This window comes from Papio anubis, chromosome 2, assembly GCF_008728515.1.
Source record: "Papio anubis isolate 15944 chromosome 2, Panubis1.0, whole genome shotgun sequence".
NCBI lineage: Eukaryota > Metazoa > Chordata > Mammalia > Primates > Cercopithecidae > Papio > Papio anubis.
The window spans coordinates 177,233,009-177,238,132 of NC_044977.1; the positions used below are offsets into that span (position 1 = coordinate 177,233,009).

Here is a 5,124-nt window from a genome sequence, read left to right on the forward strand (position 1 = left end):
AGGGTATGTGGCCGGGGCAGATGGAGCAGTATAGCTGGTCAGGCCCAGAATGGGAGAAGGAGGGCTGGGGGCTCCTTAAAACCTACTGAGAGGCTGGGCGTGGTGGCTCACACCTATTATCCCAGCACTTGGGGAGGCCAAGGCGGGCAGATCACCTGAGGCCAGGAGTTCGAGACCAGCCTGGCCAACATGGTGAAACCCAGTATCTACTAAAAATACAAACATTAGCCAGGCGTGGTGGACCACCTCCAGTCCCAGCTACTTGGGAGGCTGAGGCAGGAGAATCCTTTGAGCCTGGGAGGTGGAGGTACAGTGAGCCAAGATCGTGCCACTGCACTCCAACCTGGGCAACAACAACAACAACAACAACAAAAGCCTACTGAGGCCACAGTGTGGGGGTTAGCATGGAGAGGGGGTCAGGCTTAGCCTCAACAGCTCAGAATTCTACTTCCTTGTATGGACCTCACTTTCCCCACAGGGCCCCGGTGCAGGCCTAAGGGTCCTAAGGAAATCCAGTCGCTTGGGAGTCTGAGATATTTAGCATTGTGGCCGGGCCCCCTTTCCCAGGGACTGATTTCCCATCACCCTCACCACTGTCCCCACCCCATTCCTTGGGGAGAAAAAATGTATTTTTCTTTTGTTAATACTTCCTGAAACTTTTGCGGGTACAGAAACCACAAACTGATCCGCTGACAAAAGGGGCAAGAGGTGAGGCAACCGGAAACCTTCGGGAACAAGTTTCCTGCAATCCCAGGTCTCCTCTCCCCAGCACAGCTCGGCCCACAGCGTGGACATCCCAGCAGGGAACCTCACCCTACACATATCGGAATACAGCCTCCACCCTTCACCCCACAGCCGGGTGGCTCAGTCCTGTGAAGGACCAAGGCAAGGGGGAAAAAGCCCTGCTGCCTGATCCCAGGCCGCCACTCACAGACCCTCAGTTGATTGGCAGCACTGAACAGGTTAAGAAAAAAAGAAGATGAAAATACAGAAAAACCCCAAAACCCAGACGGGGAGACGAAGTGGGGGAAGAGTGTGCTGGGAGCCTTAGTAGCCGGCCTCCTCCTAGTAGGTAGGGGGATGTTCAAGAGCCTTCCCCCAGCCGAGACAATCCCCGGCGCCCGAGGGAGCCCCGTCAGCCATTGTGCCATGAGGACAGTGCTTGGGGTCGTATATCTGCCCGCCCAGGCCGAAGACCTGGCCGCTCTGATTGGCGCTCTGAGGGTAGCCCATCTGCAGGGACATGGAAGAGTTGTCACACTTGTTGGTTCCCAGTTTGGTGTCATAGATGTGCCACCGGGTCCCGGGAGCCGTCATGCCCACCTGGCTGGCACAGTTGTTTGTACCCATCTGGAGGCTGGTGGTCGAGTGGTCCCTATGGGGGCAGGATGTGGTTCTTGGGGTCATAGAAATGCCTCCTCATGCAGACACGGTCATGTCCAACTGGTTGGCGCATTTGTTGGTGCCCATCTGCCGCCCGATGACTCACTGGCCAGCCTTCATGGTGGCATCATCAAAGTTCCGCTCCCGCTTCTCTGAGTACTTGATGCCGATGTCCACCCCATTCTGCAGTCCCTTAGTCTTGGCCTTCCCCGCCAGGGTGAGAAGAGAAACCTACACCTGCAGTCATGTTCCCATTCTCAAACAGGTTGTTGGCCTTGAACAGGTCCATGGGGTTCATGCCATGGCTGACCATGGCCTTGATGAAGTTGGAGAGGTTTTCTAGCTGGTGCCAGTTCTGCATGGAGTGGTTGATCTTAGGGACTGAGCCAGGCTGCAGCTTGTTCATGAGTGTGCATAAGATAATCCCGTCCTCCAGGCCCTTCTGGAAGTTGGGGCCCATGGAGAGGCCGGTGAGTCCCTCGATCCAGCTGCGGAGCTCTGCCTCCTTCTGGGGGCCATATTTGGACAGGAGTCAGTTCTTGACCTCAGCCAACAGCCCACAGGAGAGTAGGACCCACTGCTGGTACAAGAATCAGAGCTGAAGTCCAGGTGCCCCCTGGTTTCCGCAGAGAGAACAAGGCAAAAAATTGCTGTCAAGTGTTTTAACAAATTTCACACAAATCTCATATCCATTCATTTTTCAACTTTTATGGCTCTCTGAAATCTTTATATGGTATTAACACACCCTGATTCTCTTTTTCTGAGAGCTGCCAGGAAATCAGTGTGCTTTTGAAACCCTGCCTCTACTGACCTGACCCAACTTTCCAGCCATTATTAACTGGACAGTTGGACCTGTCAGTCCCTATCCCAGGATCTTGGAATTGGGATGCGTAGTTACTAGTGACTCCTCTGAACTGAGGACTTGGAAACTCTGGAGATGTGGGACAACTCTGTAGCTATATGCATGGGAAAGTGAAGAAAGCAAGTCTGGAGAGATGGGTGAGGCAGATGCAAAGAAAAATGGAAATGAGAGAAAATGAGAGAGAGAACAGAAATATTTAAATTTATAAATTAAAATTTTAAAATAGGGACTAAAAGAAGATATTGGAGAGTCAGGTATTACCTATTTAGGCACTTTTATTAATAAATAACAGGACACATATCAAACTAGCATTAGCAAAAGGCAAGCAGGCAGCATTTATTATGACTCTACGACTCTCTTTCTTTCTTGCTCTCGCTTTCATTTTCTCCCACATAAGAGCTGCAATCCTCACAGTGACCCTATGAGGAATTTTTATCATCCCAATTTTTGGTTGAGGGGCCTGAGAGGTAAATGATCAAGTAATTTGCCTGAAGTTTGAAAGCAGTGGGCATAAAGCTCAGATCCAAATATATTTCATGTCCAACCTTTGTTTGTCATCACAACCTTTGTTTGTGTGTGTGTGTGTATTCATGCTTTTTATTCACTGGCCCACTGCTGTTATTATCTGTTTTGGAATATGACAGCTCAACAGGTGGTAACTACTTTCTCTTTGCTTTATGTTGTGTCTCACATCTCAGTTTCTGTGTATTCCTATAAAAAGAATGGTAAATCCAGTGGGTATATAATTCCCAAGAGCATAAAATGCCTTATTTGAACACTAAGGAAAATCCTCTAGACACAAATCCAACACATGAAGAGGTTTAAATAAAACACTGGAAAATGTGGAAGGACAGAATGCTCGATGAACCCAGTCAGACAGAGGAGGCTTTTAGAGTCTATGTGTCTACAGCCTCTTCTGAGAAACAAAGTACAAAACAAGAGGAGAATCCCACCCTCCAGGAAGAAAGGCCCAGTGGCTGTGGCTGTTGCAGACAGAATCACTTGATTCCTGATTGTAGGGACTTCTCCCAGATTGGCTATAGCAGTTATTGCAGCAGCGTAGGAAAGGGACAGGCTCTGAATCCAGAAAGCTCCGTGACTGATCCCTGCTTTTGCTGAGCATTCGCTATTTGGCCTTGGAAAATTTATCTCTCAGTGCATCTGTTTCCCATCTGCAAAACAGTCTTTCCCTGGGAGTGCTGTTGCAAGTACTAGAAAGGACGAAAAATCCTTATGGATGGCACGTGGGAGGCATTCGATAGATACCATCATTGTTATCACCATTATTGTGCAAGGGGGAGAGAGAATATTAGGGACTTCGCCGTACCCAAGTAATAATATTCTGGGGCTATGCACACATGGGCTTCTGGGTTCTTACAAGTTGGCTGAAGCCTAGAAATGGCCAATAAATCTCTGTCTCCACTCAAAGAGAAAGAAAGGATCTCCCGGTCCCATGAGTCTGGAAATCCTTCAGATAAAAGTTCCCTTCTTACTGACAAAGGGAACTTTGTTGGCTCACATAACCGGACAGACCACAAAAGTGCTGATTTCAGGACCAGTTGTATTTGAAGCTTAACCTCAAACTTCAGGGGTCTCTCTCCTTCCCTTAACTCTGCTTCCCACCTTGGCTCTACAGTGTGGCAAAACTTTAAAGATAAAAAAGGCTGCCAGTAGCTGTAGCTTCACACACTCTGCTTTCAGCAACTCCATGAAAATATTGCTTTTCTAGTTGCTCCTGGAAAAGCCAGAGGGTCACACTGCTTGGACCAACTTAGCTCATACATGCATCATTGAACCAATTCCTGGGACCAAGACAAGGAAATTATATTGATGGGTTTAGACCTGGTTCCCACTCACAGTCCTGGGGCTAGCACTGAATTCAGCCCTGCCTAAACCATATGAACTGAGAGTGAGGTAAAGGAAGTTCTCCAAGAAAAACAGAGGCACTGTTAGCCGCAGCAGAAGAAAATGGATGTTGGCAGGCTAAAACAACAAATACGCAGCATAGGCTCTAAATAACATCAGTGGAAACCATAATCACCAATATTTACTAAATGTTTATTGCGCTCTGGGATAAGCACTTTTCATTAATTTCCTCACTTAATCCTCACAAAAATGATCAATGCATACATTATTATAATTATCCCCACTTAAGGGATAATGAAACTGAGACACAGAAAGGCTAAGTATTCATCATTTGTCTGAGGTCATGTTGCTAGTGAACAGCAGGGTTGAGATTTGAACTTGAGCCATGGGACTTAAGAGTCCACATGTAATTTTGTGAGCTGAATAATTCCCCCACCTCCACACCCCACCCCTACCCCTGCTAAGATATCCAGGTCCGAATCCCTGGAACCTGTAAATGTTAACTCGCAGGGACTTTGCAGGTGTGATTAAGTTAAGGATCTTGAGGTGGGGGTTATATCCCGAATTAGCCCAATGGGCCCCAAATATAATCACAAGTGCATTTGTAAGAGGGAGCCAGAGGGAAATTTGTCAACACAGGAGAAAAGGCAATGTGATGACAGAAGCAAAGACTGGAGTGACACACTTTGAAGATGAAGGAAGAGGCCAAGACTGGAGGCATTTCGATGTCTTGTAAAAACTGAAAAAGGCAAGGAAGGAAACATTCTCATTTAGAGCCTCCATAAGGAAATTTCTCTTCTGTTGTCTCCTCCTCTACCCTCCCCTCCTCCTTTCTCTCCACTTCTCTCCTCTCCTCATCCTCTCTTCTCCCCTCCAGATCTCCCAGCACTGCTTGCATATGGCTCCCCAAATGGCAACCCCATCTGTGTTAGGCAGAATTCTAAACTGACGCCCAAAACTCCCAGCTCCTGGTGCATGGGCCTTGCATAATCCCCAGGACTGTGAATACCATG

At 47.9% G+C, this 5,124-nt stretch overlaps 1 pseudogene; it reads right to left on the reverse strand.

Moving 5' to 3' along the window:
* Positions 1-297: 297 nt before the first annotated feature.
* Positions 298-4,408, reverse strand: LOC110742666 (annotated as a pseudogene).
* Between the last annotated feature and the right edge of the window lie 716 nt (positions 4,409-5,124).